Source organism: Antechinus flavipes, chromosome 5 (assembly GCF_016432865.1).
Source record: "Antechinus flavipes isolate AdamAnt ecotype Samford, QLD, Australia chromosome 5, AdamAnt_v2, whole genome shotgun sequence".
In the NCBI taxonomy this organism is placed as follows: Eukaryota; Metazoa; Chordata; class Mammalia; order Dasyuromorphia; family Dasyuridae; genus Antechinus; species Antechinus flavipes.
Genome location: NC_067402.1, coordinates 200,110,320 through 200,129,749, shown reverse-complemented (window position 1 = coordinate 200,129,749; position 19,430 = coordinate 200,110,320). Strand labels below are relative to the sequence as shown.

Here is a 19,430-nt window from a genome sequence, read left to right as displayed (position 1 = left end):
GCTGTTGCATCCATGAGGTGAGGATCAAGGAAGGCAATCCTGTTTTGTTAGAACTCAGATGGGAGTCATCCCCTCACCCTGAATACTGCCGTGAAAGTCAATTGTAGCATCCCCAATAACATGACTCAGGAACAGAACTTTTACTGGATCCCTCATGTAAACACCACTCCAGACTGGAGCAGCCCCATAAAGTTGTGGGGGATGATTCAAGTGAAGCACTTTTCCCAGCTGTCTCCGCCCAGGGCACACCTCCGTGTTCATGCGTTGTCCCTATATCATCATGAAGCCTAAAGACAAATTTTCAAGGATTTCCATTTTCACAAGACAGGTGAACATGGATGGCGTTCCACAGCATGGGGGGAAGGGCTGTGAGGTGGGGGAGAATAGCAGCTGGAGGCAAGAGCCCCTCATCTGTCCACTGAAGTCGGAACGCAGGAATAAGACGAATCTAGAGAGCCACAGCACCACAAGGCCAGGATCAAATACCTGACCTCCCATTTGGTGGTGATGCCCGCCAGCACTGACCTGCACATGGACGTTACTCAGACCCTCCCCAAAACCCGGTGGCCCTGATCTTTATCTTTTACACCTACCTGGTCCTGGTTTTCTGGGCGATGCACAAAGATGAAAGAGCCGCGTTTCTCTGGGAGCACATGATGACCCTCCCTGGCCCAGATCCTCTCCCAACACATTTGCTACCCGCTCACCTACATGGGGAGCCTCCTGGGTTCGGCCCCCCAGCCAATGTCTTTCTCCAGCTTCGGGGAACAGAGGCGTCTAGCGAGGTGCACTGCCTGTCTTGAGTCGGTCCACAAGGCGCAGCCCCTCAGCAGGAAGACCTACTCCCTCCGCCTCGAACCTGCTCGGCACCAGTCACCTCTGGCTGCCCATCTTCACCTGCGTGCTCACGGGTCCCTCCAACCGCCTGCGTCGGGCTGGGCTGCCACCTGAACGTGCTGCTGGTCACGCTGTTCTGTAACATCCTGTTCTTCAGCTGGGACGAGGAGGGGGAGCTCCTTGCAGAGGAGCTGAAGCACCTGGGGGCGTGACGGGGCCACGAGGGGCGCCTGGACCTGTGCGCCTCGGGAGGTGGCCATTCGTGCTCTCTTCACCTACTCCCAGAGGAAGGTCTCCGCGGTGCCGCTGGCGCCCATGACTTCGCGCCTAAAGCCCTTTAGGAGGGCTCCTAAATTTGCTGTGGACCGCAGATTCGGGGCCAGGGCGTCCCCACAAAAAAGCAGGCCTTGGGGACAATGGGATGCTTCCGGAAGCAGCAGCCAATGCTATAACAGAAACCGAGGGGAAAGCTCCCCGACTCTGGGCTTCCAGGACAGAACGCTGCCGCCCCAAAGGCCACGGAGGGAGGCCCCGCCGGCCAGGACCAGACCTCCCCAGAGCCAGGAGGCGGGGCCGCGAATTCAGCGCCCTCCGGCTTAGAAGAACAAGAACCAGAAGTCCATCCTTTTTCAGGTGAACTCCCGGAAAACAGGCTTAAGAAAGTCATGCTCTGTGAAGCCAAGCCTCGCTTTGTCCTCCCCTGGTGGGGTGTACGTGGCCTGGATCCTGGTCACCTGCAGCTCCGGCGTTTGCTACTTTTTCTTAATCAGTGGGCTAAAAACGTACGGATACCGAAGTCCGTGGATTGGCTGCTCACCTGGGTGTTCTCCTTGAGCAGATCAATATTTATGATCCAGGTGGTCAGGATCTTGCCTTTGTCCAGCATCAAGTCAAGCAAGCCCAGGCAAAAACAACACATCTGGACAACGGGATACGATATATTGAGAACAGACTGCGAGGAACGAACTTCAATGCTGGTGACACAAGATAATGGTACTATGACATCATCCGGATCCACAGTACTAGAATATACCAACCCTTGGTGGAAGATGAAACCAGAATATTCAAAAGGAGGAAGAGAATTCAGAAGAACGCCATCGTGATTGTGAGGACCCTCATCAACTATTTCATCTTTCTCGCTCTCTTGTTGTGCATCCCTTCCCTTACTGAGCACTCCCACAACTTCCACCTAACCGGGCAGCTCGGAGGCAGTTCTCCAGGAACCTCAAAAAGGTCAGAGAACTGAATGACACCTACAGGGGGCGCCCTGGTGTCCCGCTGTCCGTGGTCCACACTAGCCAGAATCCAACTTTTCTGTCTTAACAGCTGGCTCAGGATTCTGGGTTTGCCAAGGAGGCCACAAGTGAGCACCAAGTCTATTAGAAAGTCCTCCATCTACCATGGCTGATATGTTAATGAAAAAAGGCATACACTGTCAAAGCCAGTGTGATGGAGGATCAGAAAAACTCTAGCAGCATTTGGACTGCCCCCAGCGACTCTTTGGACAGAAGTTAGTCAGCTTTATTCAAAGGGTGGGGAATGGGTCTATTATTCCTACAGATTGGCTTATGCCTATGGAATGGGGGTACCCCTTTTACTTATTCCCTGACCAGCAGCTGTGCAATTTACAATAGGGCTACAGGAACTTTGTGATAACTGGGGGCTCGATGAAAGAACATGGGCTGTGATCCTGTAGCTGGCCACCTTTAATTCAGACATCAGCTTATTCTGTACTATCTCAGTCTCCCCATGGAAGGTCATCAACCCATGTTTGGCTGTCCATTTGTTCAGTCTCCCCTTTTTCCACAGGGGAGTCAACTTGAAATGTATCTGTATCTGAAGCTGCCATGGTATTTATTGTAGTGTATCTGATAAAGGCAGTTATCTACAAGGAAAAGAATTACACCAGCAATGTGTTAAATCTCCTTAACTTTGGGTTCAAGTCAGTGTCTATTATTTTTCTTCTTTACTTCCAATTCAGGATGGCCAAGAAAATCTTTTTTACCTCCAGAACTTGGATGATTTCACCCCATTTTGTTCCATTTCCCATGTAGATTCAAGTCTTTCCCATCACTACTGTTTTCTGACTATTCTGAAGATGTTAATGTATTTTTAAAAATAAAAATGTTACTATTTTATTATCTAAATGAAGTAATATAGCCCAAAAACAATAGGATATGAGAAGTGGAAAATGCAGCAGAAATTCCTCTCTGAAATTCTGGGCCCAAGCAGTGATGGACCATGATGGGGGGTGGTTAAGTCCAGGTCAGTAATGATTAGTTTCACTTTAACTGCAGCAGCAAATGGGTTTCCTACCAGGAGGCAGTCTTGAATGAAGTGACCAGTATTATAGGCATTAGAGGCTCTGATGGCCATAACCCACCCTTTAACATGAGTGCTTTCCATGCATAATATGTTTTACTCATTTAACTGCCTATCATAAAGAACTGTTGCATCCAGTATTTTTATAACCCAACAATAGACATGACATTCAAGAATCTGGGAACAGATTTTAAAGTGAATGCCTTACTAATGTGAACAGATTGGGGTATATAGTGAGGGTCATGTCCTTGGCTCTTGATGGAATTGGAGAGGGTGGGAGGAGAAGAGTAATATATTGAATGATCATAGGCTCCAGCTACCTCACCCTGATGGAAGTACTCAGGTATGCAAAGTTTTAAAGGTACAAGATGAAGGTGGTAGGGAATGAAAGATATGGAGATTTGTTACATAATTCACTGGTCTCCCAGCTCAAGTACATAGCACTCAAAGGAGGAATCAAGTCTTAGGTTAAGGCAGCAGGTGCAAGCACTTAAACTGGAAGCAACTGAATAGCAAATTGCTATTCCTGGAAGAGCATCTCTTGCCAAATTTACACTAGATTGCAAACACAAATGGCAAAACCGCTGGGCAGTTGCTTTTTGGTTATAGGTAATAGTGTCACACAGGATGGGTTTTTTTGCGATATATCACATATGTGCATGCAGTATCACTGCCATGACATCACAGAATTCACTGCCAAAGTTATGTAGTCATCTTGCAAGCTCTGGCCACACAGTCCCAAAGGCCTAAAATGTAGGGCAATGGTAGTAAAACACTGCCAGGAAATAACAGCCATACCAGCTTATTGCATCCACCCTTCAAAACCACCTTAGTTCTGACATTCACCTTTGGGTTTAGGTGTGACTAAAGCAACTGAGGCAACCCAATAACTTTTACTTTTGACCAAAAAACTGGACCTCTTCACCTATGTAGCAAGATGTAGGTGCTGCAAAGTTGGGCTTGGACTTCCAGGATCCAAGAAGAGCTGGGGCAATGAGCATCCAGACACTAAGCCTATGCAAGTGTGGAAGTGTTCTGGATACAGAATAGGGGTATAACAAGGAGTAGTATACAGAGCTATATGCAGTGAATGTTATGTTTTGCTACAAATCCAACACTCATCCATTGCCCCAACACTATCTTCCCATGTGAATTTTATGGGGAAAAATAAAAATCTTCCCCAAAGGGTGACGAGAGGGTGACAAATTAGTTTTTGCAATTTTGGGAATAAAACTATGTACACAAAATGTAATTTGTTTCAAGAAATCATTGTATTGAGAATGGTCCATCTTTGATTTACAGTAGATTTTTTATCCCATATTTTCCTCCCCACAATTTCCAAGCAGGCTATAAATTCAATATATATATATGGCAATATATATATATGACATGTATCTCTAAAAGTGGATATCCTTCCTAGCTCCAAGTCTTTTCTAAATTCACCTCATTTCCTATGTATGCTTCAGCAATATTCCAATCTTATACTAAAATATGGTTGACTTAATGTAGATCTCTCTAGGCTCTAACTTTTGAGATTATCCTTATTTTTTCCTAATTCTATTCCCCATTACAGTGTTTATCTCCTTTCCTATCCCTGCTAACTTCTCTACTTTTACCTCTAGCTTGCCATACTATTACTTTCCTCCTTTATCCCAATTCCTATTAAACACATCTTTATCCCACATCTTATTCCCTCCCACTTATAAATTTTGGAGAGTTTTATACTGTGTGTGTGTGTGCTTTTATACTGTGTGTGTGTGTGCTTTTATACTGTGTGTGTGTGTGTGTGTGTGCATAATCTCTCTTTAATCCATTCCCAATATGAATAGGATTTTAATTAACAGCCCTCTTAATTTCTCTTTATAGTATTCCAAGATCTGTATTCTTTTATCGTAGCTGCTGATAGGTCTTCTATGATTCTAATTGTGCTTGTAATTGTTCCAGCATATTTGAATTTTTTTTGTGCTTTTCCCCCTTTCTACTGGGACAGCACCATCTTCCTATTGACCACCACAAATGACTTGGGGAATATCTGGGCCATCTGAATCTGGGACAACACGGCAAGGCAGCCGGCCCAGCTGGTACCTGAGCAGGGTCAAGTCGAAAACTCCAACCTGCACAGCTGGCTCTTCCTCTGCCGGACCGGGCTCTCAGAGGAGACACAGGAGCAGACTTTTTGAGCCGATCCACAAGGCGCAGCTTATCAGCAGAAAGGACTACTTCCTCCTCCAGCCTCTAACCTGCTCCGCACCAACCACCTCTGGCTGTCTCTCTTCACCAGCGTGCTCACGGGGCCCTCCACCCCTACGGCCGTGCTCCCGAGCTCGCTCCTCTGTAATATGCTCTTCAGCTGTGACAAGGAGGGGGGACCCCTTCCCAAGGAGCTGAAGCACCTGCGGGGCTGGATGAGGGCCATGGAGAGCACCCTGATCTGTGGGGCTCTAGAGGTGGCCATTCGTGCTCTCTTCACCTACTCTCAGAGGAAGGTCTCCTCCGAGCCTGTGGCCCACGTGGCTCTGCACCTTCATCCCTTCAGGAGGGCTGACTTCCCAAACTGCAACGAGCGCCTGGAGATATGGTCCTATACTGAGACCACAGATTCAGGGCCACCGCGTCCCCACAAAAAAAGTAGGCCCTGAGGAACAACGTGATGCTTCCGGAGGCAGCAGCCAATGTCATCACAAAAAGCAAGGGGAATATCCCCAACTCTGGACTCCCAAAACAGAACACTGCCGCCCTTAAGTCAGTTACTGCAGGGGGCCTCGGAAACCCAGGACCAAACCTTCCCAGTCCGAGGACCAGACCTTTCCCCGAGCCAAGAGGCGGGGCCTCGACTTCGGCGTCCTTGGCAGGAGAACTTGGGGCCAAATAAAGACAAGTTTGTCTTCTCCCAGGAGACAGGTCTAAGAAAGTGAAGCTCTTTGCCGCCAAACTTCGCTTTGTCCTCCCCTATGTGGCCGGCTCCTGGTCCTCTGAAGCTTTGGGTGTTTTGTTTTTTCATCATCCCGTATGGGCTAGCGGACGGATAGGAGGAGACTGGCTGTTTGCCTCTGTGCCCTAACCTAAGCTGGTAGATATTTCTGATCCAGGTGACCAAGATCTTGTTCTTGTCCCGCATCAACTCAAGCAGAGCTAATAAGTATTGTGGCAACATCGCTTGGACTACAAGGTATAATGACATCAAGATCCAACTGCAGGACATGAATTTCGATGCTGATGGGGCTAAACAAGTGCTATGTTTAGTACTATGATACAAGATAAACAGTACTATGACATCATCCGGATCCACGACACTAGAATATATCAACTCTTGCTGGAAGCTAAAATCAGAACATTCAAAAGGAGGAAGAGAATTCAGAAGAACGCCATTCATAGTGAGAAACATCATCAACCATTTCATCTTTCTCGCTCCCTTGTTGTGCAGTGTCTTCTTTATTGGGCACTCCCACAGCTTCCACAATAGTCAAGGCAGTTCCGAGGTAGTTCTCCAGGAATCTTGAAAAGATCAGAGAACTGAATGACAGCTGCAAGTGGCTCCCTGGTGTCTTGTTGCCTTTGGTCCATAATAGCCAGAATCCAACTTTTCTGTCTTAACAGCTGGTCCAGGATTCTGGGCTTGCCCAGGATGCCACAAGTGAGCACCAAGTCTATCAGAAAGTCCTGCTTCTTCTCTGGTACCACAACTGATATGTTAATGAAAAGAGGCAACTATTTTCAAAGCCAATATAGCCAGGCAGTGGTAGATCAGAAAAACTAGCAGCTTTTGGACTGCCCAGGTGACTCTTCCATGGACAAGAAAGAAGCCAATCAACTTTACTGAAAGCTTGGAAATAGGGCCCCTTATTCGGGCCCATTATTCCTATGGATTGGCTCATGCCTGTGGAATGGGGGACTGTTCTTTATTTCTTCTGTGATCAGCAGCTGTGTAATTTGGAAATAAGACTGCAGAAACTTTGAGAACTGCTGGCTAAATGAAAGAACATGGGCTGCGATCTTGGAGCTAGTCACCTTTAATTCAGACACTAGCTTATTCTGTACTATCTCAATCTCCCTATGGAGGGTCATCAGCCCATGTATGGCTGTCCACTCATTCAGTCTCTGGTGGAGTCAGCTTGAGCTGTATCTGTATGGAGCTGCCGTGGTGTTTATCAGAGTGTATCTGGTAGAGACAGTCATCATCATCTACAAGGAAAAATGAGAAATGAGAGAAATGTCAGGAATGTGTTCAATTTCATGACAATTCTGAAGGGGAAGATGTTTTTTTAAAAATAAAAGCTGTTGCTATTTTATTATCTAAAGGTGGTAATACATAGCCCATTAAGTAAAAGCAATAGGATGTAACTGGAAAATTGTCCGAATCTGACAGCCACCCCATAGATCATTATGGGGTGGATCATCATTCCTTGGGCCAAGTCCAAGTCAGTAATGATGAGTTCCATTTAAACTGCAGCAGCAAATGGATTTCCAAAGCAGGAGGCAGCTTTGAATAAGGTGACTAAGTGGAGATCTTCAGTCTGGAAGAGCTTTTTGCCTGTTCAACTTTTAAGCATTTAACTGCCTGTATAAGAGCTACTCCATCCTTAGGCTTATTTCTATGACCCACAATAGACATGATATTCAAGAATTCTGGATCAGATTTTAAAGGGAAAGCCTAAGTAGTTCTAACAGATCTGGATGGGATAGGGAAGGGAGTGTGTCCCTGAATCTTTTTTGATGAGGATGGCATTTGAAGGAATAGGTGGGCAAAAGGTGATGAACTGAATGAAGGCTCCAGTTACCTCACCCTAGTTCTCTCAGGTCTAGTATATAGCACCCAAAGAAGAATAAAGTCCTTTCAGTGTAACTGTAGCCTTCAGAACTGAAATTCTACAACCTCCAGTGCTAAGAAAGTAGATTTCCCTCTATTAGCCACAGGGAAAACTACATAGGACTTGCCACCATCTACCTTCCCTTGAGATTTAGGGCAGCATACAATCCCAATAGAAAACACATCTGTATCCAGAAAGAGAATTATGGAGATTGAAAGCTATGTTCACTTTTTTCCCCTTTTCTATGGTTTTTTTCCCTTTTATTCATAAATGTGATATAAAAAGTTAACATACATATATAACTAGAAAAAGATTTAGAGCAGTAGGTGGCAGTAATTAGAAATACACCAGGGCTCAGGTAGCAACTGTGTCTCTAATCAATGTCCTTTGGGGGAACCATATTAAAAGGATCTTTAAATGGTCCTATGGCTTCAGGTGTTCTTATTTGCTACTAGAACGCTCTCCTAGCAAATTTACATTGGAGTGCAAACAAATGGCAGCAATTGATGCTAAAAAACACATTAGTTTAAATACAACTATTCAGGCTTGGCAAGCTAATAGGAAGGTGATCACTCCCTTGTCTGCGTGAAGTGCTCCTCAAGCACACCAAAGATGATTAGTGATTTCACATGGGCCAGTTTTTCTTCTGGCTGGCCTCCTAGGCATAAAAAGAACAAGAACAAAAGTGTTCTGCAAATCTAGGATGTGTTCGTGTGTGTTGTGTCTGTGCATATACACTCATGCGTAGAAACACACATCTGTATGTATTTTAAGAAAGGGAAAATATCTACCTCCATGAGAGCAAAGGTTGTGTACGGCACTGTGGTGACTAAATTTAGTCAGTGGCAGCCAAGTTGCTGCCCTTCTCTTCTACACATGGTTTGGGCTTCTGCAGGAAATACAAGACAGCCTGGACCCACTGACGTCTTTCTCCAGCTCCAGGGAACAGAGGCATCCAGCGAGGTGCACTTCCCGACTCACGCCGACTTCACCCCCTTCTCCGGGGGCAGCACCGACACCTTCCTACTGCCCACCACAAATGACCTGGGGAACACCCGGGCCATCCAGGTGCGGGACAACACCCAAGGCAGCGGCCCAGCTGGTACCTGAGCAGGGTCAAGTCGAAAACTCTCCAACCCGCACATCTGGCTCTTCCTCCGCGGGTCATGCTCTTGCAGGAGCCAGTCCACTGGCTCAAGGACCAGCAAGAAGGACTACCTCCTCCTCCAGCCTCTAGCCTGCTCCGCTCCAACCACTTCTGGCTATCCATGTTTGCCAGCGTGCTCACTGGGCCCTCCAACCGACCGCGGCGGCTCCCGCCTGCCTGACCGTGTTCCTGAGCACGCTCCTTTGGCACATCCTCTTCTCCACCTGGGCCAGTGAAGCGGCAGCACCTGCAGGTTTTGATGACAGCCTTGGAGTGTGGGCCTTCTCTGGGGGACTCTGGAGATGGCCATTCGTGCTCTCCTCACCTGTTCCCAGAGAAAGGTCTCCCTGGGGCCTGTGGCGCACGTGGCTCCGCGCCCTCACCCCTTCAGGAGGGCTTCTTCCCAAACTGCAACGAGCGCCTGGAGATGGGGTCCTATCCTGAGACGGGCGACCGCAGATTCGGGGCTACGGAGTCCCTACAAAAAAGCAGGCCCCGAGGAACAACGTGATGCTTCCGGAGGCGGCGGCCAGTGCCCTCACAAACAAAGGGCAAGCTCCCAAATTCTGGGGTCCCAGAACAGAACGCTGCTGCCCCTAAGTAAATTACTGCAGCGAGGGAGGCCCCGGACACCGAGGAGCAAACTTCCCCAGAGTCAGGGGGCGGGGCCTCGACGTCAACACCTAAAATTTAGGAGAGCCAGTTCCAGAAGTCCATTGTTTTTCAGATGAAGTCCCAGAAGACAGACCTAAGAAAGTGATACTCTGTAAAGCCAAGACTCGTTTTGTCCTCCTCTGGGGGTGCACCTGCGGAGCCTGGCTCCTGGCTATCTGCAGCTCAGCATTTGCTCCTTTTTTATTATCCTGTATGGCCTAAAGTACTGGATGCCAGAAGTCCACGGATCGGACTTTGTGATTCCTGATTCAGGAGACCAAGATTCCGGCATCAAATCAAGCCCAGCCAAGTATTTTAAGAACATCTCTTGGACAAGGAGGTACAGTGATATCGAGGGCAGACTGCCGGCCATGATGCTGATGACACAAAAGAACTTCACTAAGATCACCTGGGTCCAAAACCGAGAATGTCGTATTTGGGGTCTCCCTGTTGGGTGTCAACCACTCACGTTTGCTTGTCCACTGGATTTCAGTAGTTCATATGTACATTGGGTTTTACATCCTGTGAAACAGTGGCCATTAGATAGGCAAGATAACCTGCACCAGATGAATTCTGAGTAAGGTTGTAACAAGAGACTCAACATGGTATTTAGTATGTTTCTGTCCAAAGGAGAATTCTTAGCAGCATACAGGGTCACTTTTGGGAGAAGGCATCCAGAGAATCATAGACTTAAGCATATTATCACCACCAAGTAGTTACTGGTTGACCTCACAATTGGAAAGTCATCATCACAGGCTGAGCCTCAAAGTATGTCATAGCCCCAAAGAACTTTTATCATCCACATCCCAGAAATTCAAAGCTATGATTTTTAAACAGATAAGTTATAGTCTCTAAAATTGCTACACTGGACTGCAAATTTGGTCACTAGAGCTATGCCTTTGTCAAGGTTGAGTGTTGCAGTGACCACAATGGAAAATTGACATCTCCAATTTGACAACTTAAGAGAAATGAAGCAGAACTGATCTGGAAAACCCTTAAAAGCCAAAGCCTTGATGGACAAGGATTGGTAGGCCCAGTGATAAGTTGATGTACCCAATCAAACAGGCTCTTGTTTCTTGAGTAACTTGTGTGACCAGAGATAGTAAACAGGAACCACCCTACAGCCTGTGCATCTTCCAGACAAGAAAATCTGATCTGTTATAATTGATTTTTACAATTTTCAATGCATGAAAATCTTATGGCAGGTGGGGGACTGGATGACTGTCAATATGACAGAATCAATATGATTCTCTGATCAGTAAATCATTTCCTCTCCTCCTCCTGAACCACCAGGAGGTAATAAAAGACTTGGTTGCCTCTTGAGTGTTCTTAGTAACACTGTATGCACAGGGTCAGATTCCTGAATCCACCTCAGAAGGGTCCCTAAATTCAGAATCCAAGTAAGTTGACTCATCCAAAGTCCAGCTCTGGTTGAAAGCCATCTCTCAATAACTGCCGCCAGTTCCTTTTTAGAAATCAAAACAAACATAAAAGTAGAGGTTTTCATCAGCTTCTCAGCAGAGGTGACAGACATGGTGAAATTGGCCAGATACAGTGCTTGTGCCAAGACTAGCTCAGGAATTTGGAAGAAGGAAAAGTGCTTCTTTTGATTCCTGCTCCAGTCTGGAGTGGTGTTTACATTAGGGATGGGGTACAAATTCTATTCCCCAGTCATTATGGGGGATGCTGCAGTTGACCTTCACAGCAGTATTCAGGGGAAGAGGGTGGTTCCCTTCTAGCTCTAACAAACAAGATTGCTTTCCTCACCTCATTGATGAAACAGGGCTTCTGGATACACCCCACTGTTGACGAGCTCTTTGGAACCATGTGTGTCCAAGGAGGCTTTTAAGATGGATGGCTCCAGGTTGCTTGTGGGGCATTCTGCTTTCTCCATGAAGCCTGCATGGCTGTTAGGGTGGAATGGCAAGACTGAACAAGGAATGAAGCAGGAGGCTCTGGGGTATGTTGCTGTAAGGATATGGCAGATTGGCCCCAGGAAGCTGGAAGTGAAAAGTCCATTGGAGGAACAGGAGAGGATTCTCTAAGTCCTCTTGCTGAAATAGAGTGGTCAGCACTACCCAAGGTAGATGAGCCCATGGGACTCCAAGGGACCACTTCAGATCTTTTGTGAGTCCTGGTCCCAAAGAAGGCTCCATCTTTGGGGCTGAGATAGAGATGTACACATCAAAAAGCCCAAATTAAACAGCCTTGCTGCTGATAGAAAAGGAGATGGGTCTGGACTTCCTGGGGACTTCTACTACCTGCAGCTGTCCTGAAGTAATAGATGCCAGGGTAAGGGAGCCTGTCTGGAACTGTCAGATTCAGGCTCCGAGCTCTGCCCATCATTCCTATGCCAAAAATGGTCAATATGGGAATATTGACTAGGCACTGGTCTCTCTCCAGGGTCTGGAGGATCCAGTCCCATCCCTGACCTGCAAAAGATAAGTCAGCATCCAGTTGGATTTCCCTTGTCCAAGGGTTTCATCAGGGATGCCTTAAGATGAGAGTTGCAGGTCACTTTCCAGACCTGGCAGAGGACACACCTGGAGGCTGATACACCCTGAAGGTGAGCCGGGATTCTGTGAGCTGGAGAGCCCAAGAGAGGTGGATGGCCCCAGTGGGCCTCTGGGACAAGGAAGGGGAACTTAACAGTTAGGGTATGAAGCAAGAATCCTCTGCAGGCCTCCCGGGAACGGGGCTGGGATCTGAACTAGATTTTAACTGGGGAGCCAGGTATGGGGCATCCTGGCAACCTGAGCCAGAACTGGCTCTGAACCTAGGCTGGGCGTATGTGCTAATTCAAGGCCTAGAGTCAAGTCCCATTGGAGCCGGGAGCTGTGGAGGAGACAGGATCAGGACCACCATCAGACTCACGGGTCCGGAGTAAAGGAAACCCCGAATCGGATTCTGGAGAAGGGACCAAGAGTAAAATGGAGCCCGGGGTGGAGGGGGAGGGCGTACAAAGGCAAAAGGAGCACTTGGAGGCATGAATGGAAACTCCTCTCGGAGGCTGGTCGGGCTGGAGCCGGAAAAGCAGGGGCAGAGCTGGAGCAGCTCCTGGGAAGCTGAGGCAGCAGCATCAACAGCAAGAAGCCACCGAGCGCTCCTTCTCGCACCGTCATTCCAGCGAAACTGGCTCCGCTCGCTCCTCGGCCAACGTTTATCACCTACACGCTCACGCTCCATCGCCCCGCAACGGGTGTGCGTGCGAACGAGTGTGTGTCTGTTTGTGGGAACCTCGCTCTCGCCAAGGCTCGCGGTCCAAATCGCCCGCGGGCCCGAGGTCCATTTCCTCCACAGAAAAACGGAGACTTCAGAGCCCCGCGAGGTCAACCCCCGATCGTTCTACTTACCAGAAAAGAAGAAAAAAATCTCAGAAACCCTCCCAAAACCTATCCCCGCACCTTTTCTACACAGACTGAAGAGCCGATTCCCAAACTACAGATAAACGGGGTGGCAGAGATCCTTCCCCCACTCGTGATCACAGCTGACCACTCCACCAACGTCCCACGATGAAACCTGATACCCACCTCCTCACAGAGATGGAGTGCAGAATAAGGCTTTTAACGGACGGAATCTCCCTCACCTACCAGCCCCAGCACTATCAATGAGAGGGTCCTGCTGCCCTGCAAAAGAAGCTTGAGACAATCCCCCTTGCTCCCCAGGAGCTGGGCTCAACTTTTTTTTTTAATTTTTATTTAATAATTACTTTATATTGACAGAATCCCTGCCAGGGTAATTTGTTTTTACAACATTATCCCTTGTACTCGTTTCTGTTCCGATTTTTCCCCTCCCTCCCTCCACCTCCTCCCCTAGATGGCAAGCAGTTTTATATATGTTAACTGAGCTCAACTTTTAAAAATGGTCAATGGCGAAGTTTATTTTGCTTGACTATGAACTATTTGTTACAAAGGTTTTGTATTTTGGGGGTTTTTAAGGGAGAAGGAAGTGGAAAGGAAAGAAAATGGACTTTTGTTAGTGGAAACAAATTTAATTTAAAAATAAAATATTTATAAGAAGTTCTTTTTGTTTTCTTAGAGGACTGGAAACTAAGGGAGTGATTATCTTTGGAATATGGCTAAGCAAATTATCATATATAACTAATGCCGTAAGAAATGAAGAGAAATCTTGAAAGATGTAGGTGATGCAGAATGAGGTGAGCAGAACTAGGAGAATAATATACACACTAATGGCAACATTGTAAGAAAAAACAAAACCATTCTGAAAGCAATAAAAACTTTTCCAAAGGATTGGTGAAGATCCCTCCACTCACCTCTTGAAAGAGAAACAATAGGTTCAGCGTACCACTGAGATGTATAATTTTGGATATCACCAAAATAGGGATTTGTTTTCCTTACTATTTGTGACAGGGGTTTTTCCCGCCCTCCCCCCTTTTTTTCCAAAGAGATTGTGAGCATGAGAGGGAATGAGCTAAATTGGAGCCCTGGAGTGGAAAATGGGGCAGGAGGGCAAAAGGAGCACTTGGAGGCATGAGTGGAGGTTCTGCTCAGAATGGGCTGGAACCAGAAAAGCAGGAGCTGTGCTGGGACAGATCCTGGAAAACTGAGGCAGCAGCAGCAGCAAGAAGCCAGTGTCTGCTCCTCCTTCCCAGCGGAAATAAATTCTGCTGGGTCCAAGGTGCAAGGCCAATGTTTGTCACTTACAGGTTCACACTCCATCACCCAGCAACTAACATTTGCTAGTGTGCCTTTGTATTATTAGTGCATGCATACAAGTAAAAAAAAAAAAAAAAAAAAAAAAGGAAAGAGGGCATTTAAGTCATCTTTTTTAAAAAATCCATTAACTACACATTTTTTAAAGCATTTATTAATGTGACCAGCACTGGAAACAGAACAAAGCACAGAAAGGAGCACAGAAAAGTAGGACAGTTTTGAAATTGACATACTACATTTATTATGTGTTGGTTTTTTAAACAACAAATTATAAATAATAGACACAGGCAGTTTCATATATAGTCTTTTTCTATTATACTATATACATGGAAAATATCTATTTTATTTGGTATGTTCACAGTAAAAAAAAAAAAAAAAAAAGGTTGAACAGAAATGGAAGGATGCCCAGTCTTCCCACTATTATTTGATATAATTCTATAAATGTTAGCAATAACATAATAGGAAAAAAAAATGAGAAACTAAAGAACTAATTCTAGGTAAAAAGGAGATTAAACCATCCGTATTTGCTGATAATGATGGCTTACTTTGAAAATCTTATTGAATCAGATTGAGACAACAGCTTTAGTAAAGTCACAGACCAAAAAATAAATCCTCAAAAATCAATAGCATTTCTATCTAATAATAACAAAACATAAGAAGTAGAAGTTGTGGGCAGCGCCAATATGATAAGAGATTAGAACATTGCCTGAACTTTCTCCAACTTCTCTCAGAAACAACACTAGATCAAGTCTCTGAATGAATTTTGGAGTGACAGACCTCACAGAGTGTAATGATTTTCCAGCTTAAGATATCTTGTAAGGACTTCAGGAAAGATCTATCTCAATTTGGCTGGAGGAATGGGGAATGGTGGGAGGTTTTGTTTAGGGAGTCAGGGAGGGAGACTATTAGCCAAAATACAGCAGCTTTGTCTACTCTGTTCAGAAAATCAGTGGTCAGCATCCTCCAACACAATCACAGAATGCAATTTATGAGCCTCCAAACTCCAGCATAACAGGATTTGGCCAGGACCACCCAGAACCATGGAAAAGCCTACGACAGCCCCAGCATTATCAATGAGAGGGTCCTGCTGCCCTGCAAAAGAAGCTTGAAACAATCTACCCTGGGCCCTAGGAGCAGAATTCAACTTTTAAAAATGAGCAAAAAAGTAAAAAAGCTCTAACCATAGAAAGCTACTATGGAGACAGGGAAAAATCAGAAACCCAGAGGAAGATAGCAAAGACAAAATGCCTACCAAAAAAAAAAAAAAAAAAAAAAAAGCCTCACAGGAAAATAGGAACTGACCTGAAGTTCAAAAGGCTCTCTTGGGAGATTTCAAAAAGGATCTTAAAAGAGAGAAAAGAAAATGGAGTGGGGATAAATGGGAGTTATGAAGGAGAATTATGAAAGGGGGCAGGGATGGGGGGAGCCAGCAGCTTGGAAAAGGAAGCACAGAAATTGACTGAAGAAAGCAACTCCTTAAAAATAAAATTGTGAAATGAAAAAAGAAAACAATTTTTAAAAAATAGCTATTTTTCAAAATACATGCAAAGATAGTTTTTAGCATTCACCTTTGCAAAAGATTGTGTTCCAAAGTTTTCTCCTTCCCTCCCATCCTCTCCCCTCACTTAGACAGCAAGCAATCAAATGTAGATTCAACATGGCAATTCCTCTAAACATTTTCACATTTGTCATGCTGCACTAGAAAAATCAGATTAAAAAAAAAGTGAGAAAGAAGCAAACAAAAAATAATAAAAAAGGTGAAAATATTATGGTTCATTCACATTCATTCTCCATAGTTCTCTCTCTGGATATGGATTACTTTTCATATAGAACAAAAATATTTCATTAAATTCATATACCATAACTTATCCATCTATTCCCCAACTGAAGAACATTCACTCAGTTTCCAGTTACTTGCCACTACATAAAGGATGTGGGTCCTTTTCCATAAATTACTTACTCCCATTTTGGAAAAAAGAAATTAAGCTATTAATGAACTATCTAAGAAAAAATCTCCAGGGCCAGATGGATTTACAAATGAATTCTATCAAATATTTAAAGAATTAATTCCAATACTATGCAAATTATTTGGAAAAAATGTGGAATGGAGTACTCCCAAATTTCTTTTATGACAGGGTGTTTATACTTAAACCAGGTAGGGTCAAAATAGAGAAAATTATAGACCGACATCCCTAATTAAAATTTATGCAAAAATATTAAATATTAGCAAAGAGATTACAGCAATTCAGCACAGGATAATGACCAACTGGAATTTTTACCAGGAGTATAGGGCTAGTTCAATATCAGGAAATCAGCATTATTGACCATGTAACCAAACTAACAGAAATCACTATTTTAATGATTGCAGAAAAAGCATTTGACAAAATACAACACTCATTCCTATTAAAAACATTCCTAGACATGAACAGAAAATTTTCAGATGAAGAAATTGAAACTATTTCTAGCCATATGAAAAGATGCTCCAAGTCATTATCAATCAGAGAAATGCAACTTAAGACAACTCTGAGATACCACTACACACCTCTCAGATTGGCTAGAGTGACAGGGAAAGAAAATGCTGAATGTTGGTGAGGAATTAGCTCTGGGAAGCTAATTTGTAAGATTAATCTTGGTTCAGAATTCACATTCAACAGGCAGGTTTTTTTTTTTTGACATTAATCTGGGTCATTTAATTTTATATTCTTCCTTTTTTTTTTTAATAACTTTTTATTGCTAGAACCCATCAGTTCATGGGACTGGGAAAACAGGGACACTGATACATTGTTGGTGGAATTGTGAACACATCCAGCCATTCTGGAGAGCAATTTGGAACTATGCTCAAAAAGTTATCAAGCTGTGCATACCCTTTGATCCAACAGTGTTTCTACTGGGCTTATATCCCAAAGAGATACTAAAGGGAAAGGGACCTGTATGTGCCAAAATGTTTGTAGCAGCCCTATTTGTAGTGGCTAGAAGCTGGAAAATGAATGGATGCCCATCAATTGGAGAATGGCTGGGTACATTGTGGTATATGAATGTTATGGAATATTATTGTTCTGTAAGGAATGACCAGCAGGATGAATACAGAAAGGACTGGCGAGACTTACATGAACTGATGCTAAGTGAAATGAGCAAAACCAGGAGATCATTATATACCTCAACAATGATACTGTTTGAGCATGTATTCTGATGGAAGTGGATCTCTTCGATAAAGAGAGCTAATTCAGTTTCTATTGATCAAGGATGGACAGAAGCAGCTACACCCAAAGAAAGTACGCTGGGAAATGAATATAAACTGCTTTCATTTTTGTTTTTCTTCCCGGGTTATTTATACCTTCTGAATCCAATTCTCCCTGTGCAACAAGAAAACTATTCAGTTCTGCACACATATATTGTATCTAGGATATACTGTAACCTATTCAACATGTAAAGGACTGCTTGCCATCTGGGGGAGGGGGTGGAGGGAGGGAGGGGAAAAATCGGAACAGAAGTGAGTGCAAGGAATAATGCTGTAAAAAATTACCCTGGCATGGGTTCTATCAATAAAAAGTTATTTAAAAAAAAAGGAAGAATATAAAATTAAATGACCCAGATTAATGTCAAAAAAAAAAAAAAAAAAACAACTGCCTGTTGAATGTGAATTCTGAACCAAGATTAATCTTACAAAAGAGTTCAGATGTGTATTATAAATGAGATGTTTTCTCAAGAAGGGCTTGACTCTCATAAATATTTTTTCTACCAGGATGTTCTTGGACTGGAAGTCAAATTAGGTAAGTAATCAAACTGAAAAAAAAAATGAGATTGGCACACTAAGGAAAACATCGGTATATAAAATTTTAATTGCATTTAAAATATATATATAACTCTATATGGCTGAGAGACCAGACTGCTGCTTAGAGAGCAGATTTAATGTTTAACTCAGGACTGCAAGTTACACTGATCAGGAAGACAGATCCATAGATTGGTGTGTGGATTTTTATCCTTTTATTCATCTCAATCAATCCATATGTCTTATGCAAGGCCAATCAAATTCAAATGTTTCCTTATTCCTTTTTTGAATCCTAAATAATGTGTAACAATAGACACTTGGAGGAGCAGACCATCTTTTTTCAGCTCTCCCCCTAACTTCCACTACATTTAATAAATTTCTAAAATTTTTTAGCTCTTGGTATCTTCTCTGCCAAAAACTTTAGTTGGTGTCAGAAATAGAATCTCTGACAGTCAATTTCAAAAACCCAAAATAGGGCTGGATGGACGTAGATGGGGATCAATTCATTACCTTAAGATCTAAGTAGAATGCAATAATTTTTCCTTTGTTTGAACTCTATATAATGTGGAAGTTGTGTGACATCTTGACTCTAGAACTAGCCTCACCACATTATCAATAAATGATTAGTCCTTTAAGAGTGCTTACCTATCTGATAAAGGCCTCATTTCCAAAATATATAGAGAATTGACCCTAATTTATAAAAATTCAAGCCATTCTCCAATTGATAAATGGTCAAAGGATATGAACAGACAATTTTCGGATAAAGAAATTGAAACTATTTCTAGTCATATGAAAAGATGCTCCAAGTCATTATTAATCAGAGAAATGCAAATTAAGACAACTCTGAGATACCACTACACACCTGTCAGATTGGCTAGAATGACAGGGAAAGATAATGTGGAATGTTGGAGGGGATGTGGGAAAACAGGGACACTGATGCATTGTTGGTGGAATTGTGAATGGATCCAGCCATTCTGGAGAATAATTGGGAACTATGCTCAAAGTTATCAAACTGTGCATACCCTTTCATCCAACAGTGTTTCTACTGGGCTTATACCCCACAGAGATACTAAAGAAGGGAAAAGGACCTGTATGTGCCAAAATGTTTGTGGCAGCCCTGTTTGTAGTGGCCAGAAGCTGGAAACTGAGTGGATGCCCATCAATTGAAGAATGGTTGAATAAATTGTGGTTTGTGAATATTATGGAATATTATTGTTCTG

At 44.0% G+C, this 19,430-nt stretch overlaps 1 pseudogene; it reads left to right on the top strand.

Annotated features, from left to right (window-relative positions):
• The first annotated feature begins 4,410 nt into the window (after nt 1-4,410).
• On the top strand, nt 4,411-6,734 carry LOC127564830 (polycystin family receptor for egg jelly-like; annotated as a pseudogene).
• Nucleotides 6,735-19,430: the final 12,696 nt, after the last annotated feature.